This window comes from Vulpes vulpes, unplaced genomic scaffold, assembly GCF_048418805.1.
Source record: "Vulpes vulpes isolate BD-2025 unplaced genomic scaffold, VulVul3 u000000698, whole genome shotgun sequence".
NCBI classification, from domain to species: Eukaryota; Metazoa; Chordata; class Mammalia; order Carnivora; family Canidae; genus Vulpes; species Vulpes vulpes.
In genome coordinates this window covers 177593-192649 of record NW_027325792.1, presented here as the reverse complement: position 1 = coordinate 192649, position 15057 = coordinate 177593, and the positions used below count along the sequence as shown (strand labels likewise).

Below are 15057 nucleotides of genomic sequence, written 5' to 3'. Positions count from 1 at the left end.
ATTTGTGACCCAGTATGTGGCCTATTCTGGAGAAAGTTCCTTGTGCACTTGAGAAGAATGTGTATTCAGTTGAGTTTGGATGTAAAGTTCTGTAGATATGTGTGAAATCCATCTGGTCCAGGGTATCATTTAAAGCTCTTATTTCTTTGGAGATGTTGTGCTTAGAAGACCTATCGAGGGTAGAAAGAGCTAGATTGAAGTCACCAAGTATAAGTGTATTATTATCTAAGTATTTCTTCACTTTGGTTATTAATCGGTTTAAATATTTGGCAGCTCCCACATTCGGGGCATATATGTTGAGGATTGTTAAGTCCTCTTGTTGGATAGATCCTTTGAGTATGATATAGTGTCCCTCTTCATCTCTCACTACAGTCTTCGGGGTAAATTTTAGTTTATCTGATATAAGGATGGCTACCCCTGCTTTCCTTTGAGGACCATTTGAATGGTAAATGGTTCTCCAACCTTTTATTTTCAGGTTGTAGGTGTCCTTCTGTCTAAAATGAGTCTCTTGTAGACAGCAAATAGATGGGTCCTACTTTTTTATCCAGTCTGAAACCGTGCGCCTTTTGATGGGGTCATTAAGCCCGTTCACGTTCAGAGTTACTATTGACAGATATGAGTTTAGTGTCATCATGATATCTATTCAGTCCTTGTTTCTGTGGATTGTTCCACTGGACTTCTTCTTAAAGGGGAATTTTAAGAGTCCCCCTTAAAATTTCTTGCAGAGCTGGTTTGGAGGTCACATATTCTTTCAGTTCCTGCCTGTCTTGGAAGCTCTTTATCTCTCCTTCCATTTTGAATGAGAGCCTTGCTGGATAAAGTATTCTTGGTTGCATGTTCTTCTCATTTAGGACCCTGAATATATCCTGCCAGCCCTTTCTGGCCTGCCAGGTCTCTGTGGAGAGGTCTGCTGTTACCCTCATACTCCTCCCCATAAAAGTCAGGGATTTTTTGTCTCTTGCTGCTTTAAAGATCTTCTCTTTATCTTTGTAATTTGCAAGCTTCACTATTAAATGTCGAGGTGTTGAACGGTTTTTATTGATTTTAGGGGGGGATCTCTCTATTTCCTGGATCTGAATGCCTGTTTCCCTACCCAGATTAGGAAAGTTTTCAGCTAGGATTTGTTCAAATACATATTCTGGCCCTCTGGCCCTTTCAGTGCCCTCGGGAACCCCAATTAAACGTAGGTTTTTCTTCCTCAGGCTGTCGTTTATTTCCCTTAATCTGTCTTCATGGTCTTTTAATTGTCTCTTTTTTCCTCAGTTTCCCTCTTTGCCATCAACTTGTCTTCTATGTCACTCACTCGTTCTTCCACCTCGTTAAGCCTCGTCGTTAGGACTTCTAGCTTGGATTGCATCTCATTCAATTGATTTTTAATTTCTGCCTGATTGGATCTAAATTCTGCAGTCATGAAGTCTCTTGAGTCCTTTATGCTTTTTTCTAGAGCCACCAGTAGCTGTATAATAGTGCTTCTGAATTGGCTTTCTGACATTGAATTGTAATCCAGATTTTGTAACTCTGTGGGAGAGAGAACTGTTTCTGATTCTTTCTTTTGAGGTGAGGTTTTCCTTCTAGTCATTTTGCCCAGTGCAGAGTGGCCAAAAACAAGTTGTATTGGGAAAAGGAGAAAAAGAGAGAGAGAGAAGGAAAGAAAAGAGAAAAAGAAAGAAGAAAAAAAGGAAAAAAGAGAAGAAAAAGAGAAAGAAAAAGAAAGGTGGAAAAAAAGGGGGGGGTGGGGGAAGCAATCAGAAATCAGAAAGAAAAAAAAAAACAAACTCGGGGGAGTATCTTCTGATTCTGTACACTTTAAGTCCCTTGACTTCCCCTGGAACTGGTCCGTGTTGCTGGTCTTCTGGGGGAGGGGCCTGCTGTGCTGATTCTCAAGTGTTAGCACTTGGGGGAGCTGCTCTGCCCCCCGCCTGGTGCAGGGCTCAGTGGGGGCTGTTTACCCCGTGAGGCCCCAGGAGGAACAGCCACAGTGGGGCGGCAGCTCTGGGAACCGGGATTCAGCCCCCGCAGTAGCTCCGGGGCTCTCCGTCTGCAGGGCCTGGAGGCTCCGGGGCGGGGCCGCTGATCTGCTCAGCTCTGGGCAGGAGCGTCCTTGCTGTCCTGGGCCCTCTGGGTCTCTGCCTGTCCCGGGGGAGGCCGGATCCTGGGCTGTGTCCCGGCGCCCTGTGCTCCGGGGCCTGCGCTGTTGGATTCGCTCCCGCCCCGCAGCCCCCTCCGCGGAGCCGCCGCCCGAGCCCCTCCGAGCTGCTCCGGGTCCCGCTGTGCGAGCTGCCGTCTTAGGGAGCTCGGGGCGCTCTCCCGGGGCGCAGGTGCCTGTTAGTGTCCCAGGGAGCCCGAGGGCATCCCCGCCCTCCTGGGTCCTGCTCTAACTCCCTGCGAGCCCCTTTCCGCCCGGGAAGGTTGGTGCAGCTCCTGCTCCTCCAGGACGGGGCTCTCCTGCCCAGCTCCTCGCGGGGCCCCTCCCCCTTGGAGGCCTTTTGTTCCTTTATTTCTTTTTCCCCCCGGTCTTCCTACCTTGATGGAAGCGCGAACTCTTCTCACTGTAGCGTTTCAGCTGGTCTCTCTTTAAATCTCAGGCCGAATTCGTCGATTTTCAGGATGATTTGAAGGTTATCTAGGTAATTTGGTGGGGACAGGTGATTTGGGGACCCTACTCTTCCGCCTTCTTGCCCCTCCCCTCCATCAGTTACAATTTTGAAATGAACATTCAGCAACATAAAGATCAAAATTTGACTTTAACTCTTAATGTACTATGATAATTTATTTCCAGCATATATTAAGTGAAGCCTGCAAAATAAATAATCTACAGAATCATTAAAAAAAACTCAGAATTTAGTCTTAGCATTCAAATAAAATTAATAAAATGTACTTAGTTGTCTCCAAAATATCACGTTTCATAAATTGCATAAACACATAACAGCCATGATAAATATAGTCTAAAGGATTAACTACAGAATATTATGTACTACATTGAGATTTTATTTGCCTTGAGATTTATGTATAGACATGTATATGTATAAAGTTTTCCATGACACGGAAGTTCATCGCATACCTGTTTTGTGCTTGATAGGAATAATAGTGTAAAAATCAGTATTAAGTCTTCCTTAAGATTCGGAGTCAATTATGCAAATGTGTATATGCTTGCCACAGACTGTTTTGTTCTATTGTGCATGGTTTGAATTGCATGTGAAGAAGTATTCATCTTGATTTAAATACCTTCAACTGTCTCCAGAATAGTTGAAATACTTAAGAAACGTAATGAGACATAATTGGATAATCACTTAAAATGGAAAGTTCGATAATTTCATATTCACGTACCCAATTTTGACCATTTAAAAAAAAAATCTCTGGGTCCATAATACAAGCCATCATTAACTTTGGAGTAACTCCTAAGCAATGAAAGTATGAAAGAAACCATATATATAATAGGTTGTTTTTAATAATTAGCAATCATTTAAAAATCTTTATAATAGTGAAAAATCTGATGAGAAAAATATAGGGCTTATTGGTTAAAATCCTTAAGGCTAAAAATTGTATTTTATTTACTTTCATATATTTGGAGAGTGTGGTGTTTGTATCTGTTTTTTTTTTTTTAAAAAAAAAGAGCTTTTTTTTCTTCTTTTAGATCTGCTTGTCTATTTTAGATAGCCAAAGATGATGAAATATGGAGTGTGTGCTAATTAAAAGCTAATTAGGTGATTTTTACTTTTACTAAGTTACTGATCTATGTGGGGTAATTAGAGCAGGGGGAGCAGTGGTGAAACCAGAAAGGTATCTTGATGATTGGTACAAAGACTGTATGTAGCATTGATAGGTTTGATCCTCCACTAGCCATTTCAAATAGTTAAATAACAAGTTTATTAATGTTTACCTGTGAAATACAGCATGGTTTACACAAATACTTCAGGATTTGATTTATGAAGCCATCCCTGAAGGTAAATGATAGTTAAAGGGAACAATGCGGTAGAGACATATCACAGATACAAGTAATTGATGCCAGTTAAATACTGGCACTTGACTTGATTTTCACAGAGATTTCAGCGCTTGGGGGCAAAAGAGTTCAAAGACGTGTAATTAACATGCTACATGAAGGAAAGTGGTATAAACTAAAGAATTATACATTGTTTTATTATGCATAGTCTGAACTCAAAATTAAAAGATTGAATAATACAATAAAATTATAATCTGAGAGCACGAACACCCTTTAAAAAGACCAAAAAGAGATAAAGTCTGAAAAAATATATAACAAAAAATCTTTGGTACATAAATGAAGAATGAACTTCAGGATAAAATGATTGGACACACGAAATAGTCTATTTTTTCTTTTATTTCTGTTGACCTATTCAATGGTATATTTATTTCACTGAACTCCTAAAGTAACGTTAGAGTTCCCCTATGAAAAACAGAAATATTTTCTAGTTCCTGGCACAACATCTGGCAGTAGCAGATACCCTGTAAATTTTTGCTATCTAGAAAAACAATTGTATGTGAGCTAGACAGATTACCGGGTTTCTTTTGCTAAATCAAACATTTGTTTCTCAAACACATTCCTTTTCCAACCATCTCTCTCTCCATCCTTTCTTTTCTCTCTCTTTCCTTCTTTCCATTAACAAATTTAGGAAGAATTCACTCTGTGCTGAGAAAATGTCTAACTTATCTCACAATGGCAGAGCTGACAAAGTTTTTATCTTACTTATTTCACAGTTTAATGGGGGAAAAAGAATTAAACGTGCAAAATAAATCTCACCTTTGATAAATGTCATGAAGGAAAATATTCTCAAATGTAGAATAATGAATACAGAAATTGATAATTAATAACTTTACTCATGAAAGTAAACTCATGAAAGATGAGCTCACTACATGAAGAAATGGAGATAGAAAGACAGTATAATGGGACTTCTAGATTCTGAATTAAGGAGGAGCTTGGAATGTCCAAAGAAATAAAAGAATGTTAGTGTAGCAGGAGCATAGTACGTAAAAAGGAGAGGGGCTTGAAATGAAGTAAGCTTTGTAGTCCATAACAAGTGTATTGGATTTCATTGTAAATGCCATTGGAAGCCACTGGATGCTTTTAAGCAAAAGTGTGTGGTAATTGCATTTATGTTTTAAGATAAGTGCTTTATGGAGAATGAATTAGTGGGAAGTAAGACTAGAAGTGGAAAGAGCATTTAGGAGGAGACACTTGAAGATTTCCAAGAGAGAAAGATATGATGTCCTAGACCAGGATGGGACCACTGACATGGATTTGCAATCTATTGGAGGCAGAATCAAAAGGACTTAATAACTGATTGAATGTAGAGGGTGAGAGAAAAAGAGACAACAAACATGAGTCCTAGATTAGAGCAATTGATTATATAGCAAAAACATTCACAACTGAGTTGGTCAAGATGAAATTGGGAGACAGGCGCTAGTAAAAGAATCAATAACTCAGGATGCGTGGGTGGCTCAGTAGTTGAATAAATAAATAAATAAATAAATAAATAAATAAATCTTTTAAAAAACATTTTATTTATTTATTTATGAAAAACAGAGAGAGAGAGAGGCAGAGACACAGGCAGAGGGAGAAGCAGGTTCCATGCCGGGCGCCCGACGCGGGACTCGATCCCGGGACTCCAGGATCGCGCCCTGGCCAAAGGCAGGTGCCAAACCGCTGATCCACCCAGGGATCCCCTAAATAAAATATTTTTTAAAAAAGAATCAATAACTGCTTTTGGGATTGAGAATGTATTGTTTTACTTTCTTCTACTCAGAGTATGGATTTGGAGTTATTACTTTAGATAAAAACCAAATTAGAAGTGGGGAAGAAAGATTAAATACTAGACATTCCAGGGATTCATTCAAGCCAATGATCTAGCAACCCAATTGTAGCTAATTGTTCTAGGTTGATATGTGTAAATATATGTATGAATTGACACTGCAAAGACATATGGTAACCATTGAGACCTCTGCATTCTACGGGGTTGAGATTAAATCTATTTTTATACAACAGACTTCAACAGTATTTGGGATTATAAAATGAGTCTACAGTGTGATCAGGGCAGTGACAAATGGAAAGGAGTAGCAATGGCTGGTATTCTTAAATAAACAATTGGGGAAAAATAGGAAAAGTTTATTTTATTGAGCAAAGAATTTCTAACCTTCACATGACCTTTCGCAGTTGAACATAAGCACAAGTAAGAACAATATAGAAGGAGGAATTTACTAGAATAAGTGAAAATTGAAAGAGCTCTATAAACTTCTGTCATTACCATCATCGTCTCTAGAAAACCACATCTCAAAACGAGAGAATCTGATAGAAGAGAAATGAAAATGGACCATTTTTCCTCATTAACTTGCAAGGAAGTTTCTATACATTTGTATCTTCCTTTTTTGGCAAGGTTGAAAACATCGGCAATCAAAAATTTCCTGTCATTCCTCAAATCTGTTTGTGAAGGTGGGACAGCTGATTGCCTTGCAGTTGTGTTTGTAGCATGTCGTCCCTGATGCCTCATTTCATTTATTTAATAGCATAATTATATCATAACTTATATCTATCTGCACTATCATAAACTGACGTGTATTCTCACACATTCTATCTGAAATTTTGCCCATAAGAATTGTTTGCATTTACTTCAGACCATCCCACTCCATTTTTGTCCAGCATATCCCTAGTTATAATCTTGAGAACAGCATATCAGATTAGTCATGATTAATAAATACAGAAAAACTTGGAATTTAATCAAATGGCTTCTCATTCAAAGATCTCCTTTTTTTTACCCATAATAACCATAATTTATGTCTGCAACAGAAGAATATGGTAATATTAAAACCCTAATTATCTCAGAATTCATTATACGCATATGATACCCTACTTGCAATCGTGTGAACGCTATACACATTGAATAAAAACCATACTTCAGATTTTGAATTTGAATCTTTCCCCAGGCTGATAGTATGTAGCACAGTCCTCTCCCCCAATGCCAGGGAGTAGCAGTGAGCCACAGCTCCTGGCCCGTAATGCCATCACAAGAGTAAACAACTGACACACTGACAACCATTCTTATGCCGCATGGCCAATCTCTTTCACTTTCAGTACAGTATTCAATAAATTACATGAGACAATCAACATTATTAAAGGATTTTATCCAACTATAGACTAACGTAAGTGGTCTGGGCACATTTAAGTTGGGCTAAAACTAAGCTATAGTGGTCAGTAGGTTAGGTGTACAAGTGCGTTTCAACTTATGACATTTTTAATTTATGATGGGTTAATCAGGATATAACCCCATCATAAATCAAGGAAGTCTGTCTCGAAATTTTGATTTCAGAGTCAAATAAATAAGCTAAGCATGCTTATTTGAAATGTATTGTTACTTGTTATAATCATTCACTGATTAGTGAGTTTATTTCAATGTATAATTATTACAAAATTCAAATATACTGTATTTAATAGAATGCATTCCAGAATATGAATTCATTTCAACTACGTCATCTTATTCCAATCTGGTGGGCTACAAAGAAAGATAATGTCATTATGAATACCTTGTTATCTCAAAATAAACTTAAGAGTAAGAGGTGCTTTATTTCTTTTGCTGTATTCAAAGAGGTCAATCTATTTTTAAGTTAAATCAATAAGTCTCCATTGTGTGCTTAGAGTAAGACCACGAGCATTTAGCTCATAAGTAAAGTGTTAAAAGAAACCACAATGTTATCATTAAGAATTTGACTTAGAAATTCTTCTGGTTTCCTAACATTCTTGCTAAGTACTCTGGAACGGACAATAATCTGCACTATTGTAAAATGAATGGAACAAGTTGGAGGATGGTGAAAGTCTGAGGAGACTGAGGAAAACCTATTATTATTCCAAAATATATAGCAACTTTAAAAGATACGGTAATTATTATTCTGTTGATACTTCTATTGTGCTGGATATTTATACTTATAGGAGATAATTGTGTGTGTGTGTGTGTGTGTTTGTGAGAGAGAGAGAAAGGGGGGGGAGAGAAATTACGAATGCTCTAAATATTTTGAAGCAGCATAAATGAGATCCACCTTCCCGTTACCCTTTCTGCCAACTTGAAAACGCCATTTCATAATATCTGAATCAATGAAGAAATCACAAGCTAGGAACATCTATAATTTAGGGGCAATGCTAATTTTCTTTTTTGAGTGTAGATCTTTAAAATGAGCTTTTTTGCCCCTGCTCTAAAATCTGTAAAATGCATTTACCTAAGGTAGACTATCCCTGAAAGTATTATATGAAAATTTTTAGCTAAGGGGGGCTTTTTATTTTGATAAGTCTCTGAAGCCAAGAAGTTGAGTTTCCTCTGTTATAAGTGATAACATTTATAATCAACTAATACCTAATTCAAACAAAAATCTTTGTGAAGTTTGTTTCTAACCTGAAGAGGTTCTAACGTGTCTCTCTTTTTTTTTTTTAATTTTTATTTATTTATGATAGTCACACAGAGACAGAGAGAGAGGCAGAGACACAAGCAGGCTCCATGCACCGGGAGCCCGACGTGGGACTCAATCCCCAGTCTCCAGGATCGCGCGCTGGGCCAAAGGCAGGCGCTAAACCGCTGCGCCACCCAGGGATCCCTCTAATCTGTCTCTTATTAATAGCATTGGGTTCCTGTGTTCATAGGATCTGTATGACTACCCAGATAGAAGTCTGTGATAGAGATGGGTTTCCTACGGCATCATAATTTTACAGTAAGTCTGTAACAGAGTAAACATGTTTATCCTTGTGAATATTGATTTTTTTCACATCATAGATTATTTTCAAAATTGATAATTATAACAGCATGTTTTATTATATTTAAGTATGCGTTTATCTATTAACTGAATCATTAAAGTAAGATTCTTTACTTCAAATTATTCTAAAATAGAATTTTATTCATGAATTTTCATAGTTCCTTAAAGATATCATTAAGTAAGGAAGTCAATTATTCTTCTAATGTAAATTTCAAGCATGACAGGTAAAATGTTCTAGAAAAAGCTTGCCATGCAAAATTGTTTTGAATACTATGGCTAGAGCATTTGCCCACGCATGAAATAGAGATATAACTTCAATACTTTCAGGTCAAATCACAGCATCAGGAAAAGGTTGAATATAAATTAAGGATAAAATCCAATATATTTGGGTGGGACTACATTTTCTTCTTGAGAAATCATAGAAGGACACATTAATTATACTTGGTATGAAATTTCTCAAGTAAAACAGAAAATCCTGACTTTGCTAAGGACACACATAACCAAAGCACTGGCTTATTCTATGTTTTATTTTAAACTTTTGGAAATAATTTTGATTAAGGGATTAAATGGCATTGTGCCTATTCTGAAGGATATATGACAGAGAAAGGATTTTATGAGGGACCAGGCATGTAAGAATATTCATTCTTCAAAAAAACAAACAAAAAAAGCAAAACAAAACAAAACAAAACAAAGATTCATTCTTTAACATGTTCAATGCAGACTTCTTGAGGGTAAAGTGTGCACCACCCAGTGCCAGTCACTGGGCTACTGACCAAATAAGAGCTCATTTTGGAACTCCCCAATTAGTGAAAGGGAAGGACATGTGGATACGTAAATTAGCCTGACAACACTAAGATTTGTTGAGCATGCATGATGTACCAGGAAATGTGCTAAATCCTTTACAATGATTATTTATTTTAATCCTTATAGTATCCCCGAGAGAGGGACTGTTGCTTATTGCAGTAAAATTGAGATTAAGATATGAAACTCGCTCAAGGTTTCACAGCCAGAGAGGTGTACCAGAGATGATAGATCGTATTAGAAGGATATGAAACAAATGTTATAGGAGAGGCCAGGGTAATAATAAGTGCCTGTGGGAGTCAATGAAAGTGTCCTACCTCACAGATAGAAAATTTGAACTAGATCTTAAAGAGAGAATACGAGGTTTGCTAGTAGTGAAGGCAGATAAGGGGAATGTTTCCATCTAGTAAGATTTTCTAGAAGTATAGCCTTCTGGTCTTCATTTTATCATTTATAATATGTGATAGTGGAATAATCTGATTTCTAAGTTTTTTTGAGTTCTGGAATTTTAGGATGATGTTTTGTTTACTCTACATAAAAATAAAAGAGACTTCTGAGTAAATGCTGAAACATCTGAGACTTTTGACAATATATCACTGACCCTCCAGAAAGAAGAAAGATTTCTTTTATCCTGCACATGGATAAAACATCATCTGTTTTCTTCAAAGATAGCTAGTTACATGTGGAACTTCTCCTCCCTTAAAAGAGATGGGAGAAAGTACGATATGACATATGGGGGGACAGCCTAGCCAGTCTGTAGTAGCTGATAATTAGGGTTCTGTATTCCATAAACCCAACTGCTTCTGGTTAGGGCTCTCTTATCTTTTTTTCTAGTTACTTTAGGAAAACTTAATGTTTTAGACCTCAAAGGATTTCCTTTTGTTGTATGAGAAAAGCCAGGATATTCCTGGCCCCTAGAGAGGTGTTGCACAGTGCTGGGGGGTGACAGCCACTTAAACTCCCAGGAAAAGCCAATGGAGATGGGAAGATAGCAAAGGAAACACATACAAAATGGCCTTGATTGTACATAGTTTCTGAGAAGGGGAAACTGGACAGTCAAAATGTAATACTTCTTTTTTTCATAGTCAGCATCAGTGACTTTAACTGAAACAAAAATGATTTTAAAATATTGCTAGCCAAGTGTGTTTCACTCATTCATTTGAAGCCCTATGATCTTCCTAGAGAAAATAATCATGTAACTGAAGACACACACAATATTCTGATATAATTTTTAAAAGTTATCCTATGGAACTATACTCAACATACCCATGTGTTTTCATATACCAATAATTGAATTTGTGGTTTGAAATGACAAACCACATGTCATGCTGTCTTACTTCTACTATATGAAGCAGTTTATTTCATCTATAAAAAACAAGCAGTGAGAAATATTCAGGAAACTCTTTTACAAATTTAAAGAAATAAAAATATTTATTATATTGTCACATTGTCATTTAAATGCTCAAATTTTCAGAGAAGAGTGACAAAATTGTCTTCTTACCCATAAACCCTGTCCTTTATGATTTCTGTACTATATTACGATATTTTTCTTCTAAAATTAGGATATAGGAGGGAAAGAAAAGATGAATAAGCAATACATTTATTAGTATTTAGTAACATGTAATACAAGGAATCCAGAATGACGATCAAAAATCACAAAAGGAAGAGTCAGCCACAGGTTTCTGGTGAGTTATTCAAGTGAGTGCAGTGCTCCCACAATCATCTCCGTCCAGGTTGAACTGTTGCGTAGGGCAATTAATTCCATTTCCCACTTTTAGTTTTTCTTATGTTAAATTTAGAAGGCAGCCTGCCAGCTATGATTAAGATTTTCTCAGAAAATAGTTTCTAGAACCTAATACAAGACTGTTAAACCACTGCGTAAGCATAATGGTTTAGATCAGTTGTATGCAACTTCCATGTGCACATTTCCCAAAGCAAGCTTATGAAAGCACACATTTCCAGGTACCCATACCATCCAAGGTGTCTGATTTGGTAAGATCTAGAGTAAAACCTCGGAAGTGAAATTTTCATCAAGCGTCCCAAGAGGATTCTGACACAGATTTGTGTTTAGAATACCGTTTGGGAAATTGTTTTGGAGCAGAATGAAGAACAAAGTATATTTTTATATGTAAGCACAATGGGAAGGAAACAAGGAATTTAAAACGTGAAGGAGGAAAAGGGGACTCTCGTATTGTACATAGTTAAAAGTCTGTGATTCTCAGATAATCATAACTTTTCCATATGTTACCAGCATGATAGCCTCCAAAGCTTATGCTGTCTTCACTATACCAAATGAAGCTTAAGGAGTGAGTGAGACGGGGAAAAAAGAAATTATTTAAGCAATAGCTCAGGGAGAAGCTAACGAGTTTTTGTTAGCTTCCAAAAAGGCAAGTGCCCATAGTATGGTCAGGAATAAGAAACGGGGGGTGGGGGGGGCGAAAATAGACAAGAAAAAAGCAAAAGAATGTAATTGTTCGTGTGACCCATTGTGTGCATGTGTACACACACGTACCACAACATGCCACCTACCACAACATACCACTTACCACAGCACACTACAACCCTTCACCACCTGGAAGCTGATGGCTACAGTACAGTCATTATGTGCATTATGTCATGCTCCCAGAGGTTTTCCTAAATCCAGTGTTATGTACTTTCTCTTTAACACTTTGCACACATAATGCCAACAAATCCAGCTCCTTAGGAAGTGCTCACCTTGATATTCTGAATATTTTATACAAAAAATACTTTTATTTATTTTTTTAAGACACTTTTATTTTGACCAAAGTTTCCATTTATATTCACATGGTGAATTACATGTTGAGCTACTTAGCCAATGATCATGAGTCAATTATGGTTTATGGAAATTCACTTGGAATTGTCTATCTGAGAATTATGAAACTTTAAAAATTGTCACTTCCAATTGCCTGAATTTAGAATGGGGAAAACTGAGGCTTCTGCTGTTCTACTTCTCTTCTATTCTTCTTTTGAACTTGTAAACCTCTTCTTTGTAGAAATTTATTAACAAGTACCGTTATATAATGCTTTCTCCAATAAATGAGAAATACACACACATACACTCACACACACCTTTTCATTTCTATTATCCATGGCAAAATTTTATCTTGGGTAGTATACTTACTTCCTGGTATCCTCTTTCCCCACATCCTCCTCTCTGCACTCTTATCTAGTAGTAGGTGTTAGAATATTGCTACTTGATGATTAATATTTTCAATGAAAGAGATTAAAGTTGGAAATCTTGCAGAGCTTTTGTATTTATATTTCTATTCTGAGATTTTGGAAATAGACACAAATTCTCAAGTTTCATTTGAAAAACGTTTTAATCATGGAATAAAGACAAGTGTATCTGAGATTATGGTCTTACTATTCAGTAATAAGAATACTCTTAACTATCTGATGGATGAAAACTAGTATTCTAACTCAACATATTTATAGTACAGAGTTTTACTTATTTCTTTACTGATCGCTATGCCAAATCCTGAACTCTGTTCCAGTTGTTTTACTGTGTAATGACTCTTAACCTTTCTACTAATTGGACTGGCTCATATGCTTTTTAGCCTGTCTTCCCTCAGATCCTCATAGCACACTTTTGGAAGCCTGACACTAACAGAGGTCATGTAAAATATGTTAGGTAACTGGTGGTGATATAATCCTGCATAGCCAAACTGAACAATACGTAGAAAAAATGGAATTTAACTTCAATTACCATTTATGAAAATCTGGTTCATTGATGTTTACTTATAAAATACCTCCTCCAAATCCTTTAGTCTGAATATGGACAATCACCTTTTTACACCTTTAAATAGATTCTTCCTATCTGGATAGCTCACACCTGATTCTGATTAAATAAATTATCCATCTGTGAATTCTACAGGTGTAACTTTTAATACTTACCCTTTATTATTTAATACTTACCCTATATTATTTCCAGCAGTCTCCTCCCTGCTCCCAACGTGTCAGAAACAAGTAATTTAGTTGCTATGACTTTTCCATTTGTCTAAAGGCAAACCTATCAACCCCTATAAACATGTGTGTTTTATCTTGCTCCCTGTTTGGTATACCATGGATATGTGGGAGAATCAAGATTAGACTTTTGTTGATCTGACTTCTTGATAATAAGGTGTTAGGAAAGCAATAAATGTATTGGAAAAAGAACTTTAAATCATATTTAAGCTTACTAAAGCCTTTCAATAGAACATATTTAATTCTGGTAGTAATAAAATGGATGGGATTTCATTGTAAAGCAGAGCAGAATTCAGCATATACTGTGTCAGCTTTACATGACAGATTATTAATAAACTGCCACTGTTACCACTCGATGCCAGTCTTTGGTGTTGGCATTTTTTTAAACTTGAAACTCAAATGTATTTTTTTAATCTTATTAAAAGATTAGATGTATTTTTTAATCTTATTTTTAAAAGATGTATTTTTTAATCTTATTTTATGAACCAGTTTCTTCTTTTCAATACATTTTTTTCTCTTCTCTGTAGAATTATTGTGTGATTCAATTAATGGTTCCAATTTCATTATACTTATATGTTCTAAAAAACCCTAAGGCATTGTATAACTTCACATAGATCAACTTTAGTTATTTGTTTGTTTGTTTGTTTTCATTTGATGAAGGTGAAGACAAGGCAGAGTAAGAATTAAGAAAGAGGATGTACTTTCAACTTGGTACCTAACAAAAATGAGCCATTTGGTAGAATTCATTTTCTCAACTAACTTTCCCCAGTATGTTTGCCTTTTTCTCTCTTTTCTTCTCCTATCCCTGTTCTAGATACACTTTTTTAAAAGATTTTATTCATTTATTCATGAGAGACACAAGAGAGAGAGAGAGGCAGAGACACAGGCAGAGGGAGAAGCAGGCTCCATGCAGGGAGCCCAACTTGGGACTCTATCCCGGGTCTCCAGGATCACGCCCTGGGCTGAAGGCGGCACTAAACCACTGAACCACCCAGGGACCCCCGATACACATTTTATATTGTCCATTAATTCAACAAAACACTTAAATATTTGTATGAAATAGTCATTTTGCTAGTGTTGGAAAAATAATAAGTAGTGGGCAAAGCCTACAGGAAATAGACAGTTCAAGAGAGCTTATAGGGTCTAAGGTTATCCTTTAGATACAAAAGGGCCATTTTGTATCTAAAATTTTTTATGCTTTACAACTCCTTGTCACTCCATCAAAACTTTAGCTATCTATCAGAGAGAAGTTAAGAGTTACTTTAAAATAAGTTGCAATCAGTGGGTTAAAGGACATAGCATCTGATGATGGGGTAAAAAGTGTGTATAATGTCATAGAGAGGGCAAAATGAATAGCAAAACATGCAGGTGATGCGCTGAGTTTTATCTAAGTAGTATATATTATCCTCATTGTCTTAATTGGACGGGTAATGTCAAACCTTTGGACAAAGCTGAAAAAGATTCATACCTAGTAAGGTATGCACTGGTATTTACTGGAAATAAAAGAAATAGAGACTAGAAGAACAA

General features: G+C 36.6%; 2 protein-coding genes across 11 annotated transcripts in view; both read left to right on the top strand.

The window, feature by feature from the left end:
* LOC140597361 (piwi-like protein 1) overlaps positions 1-15057 on the top strand; it is a 98542-nt gene that overhangs the window by 34820 nt on the left and 48665 nt on the right. For 7 of the 10 annotated variants that reach the window (XM_072745615.1, XM_072745614.1, XM_072745613.1 and 4 more), the window contains one exon: positions 8450-8703. The exons of 1 other annotated variant lie outside the window; for it this stretch is intronic. The gene's annotated coding sequence lies outside the window, so the exon portion shown is untranslated. Of the gene's footprint in view, positions 1-7752; positions 7882-8449; positions 8704-15057 lie in introns of all 10 variants that reach the window. 2 more of the 10 variants (XM_072745609.1, XM_072745608.1) reach the window with 1 other exon arrangement.
* LOC140597379 (small G protein signaling modulator 1-like) overlaps positions 1-15057 on the top strand; it is an 81415-nt gene that overhangs the window by 61256 nt on the left and 5102 nt on the right. The gene's annotated exons all lie outside the window — the stretch shown is intronic.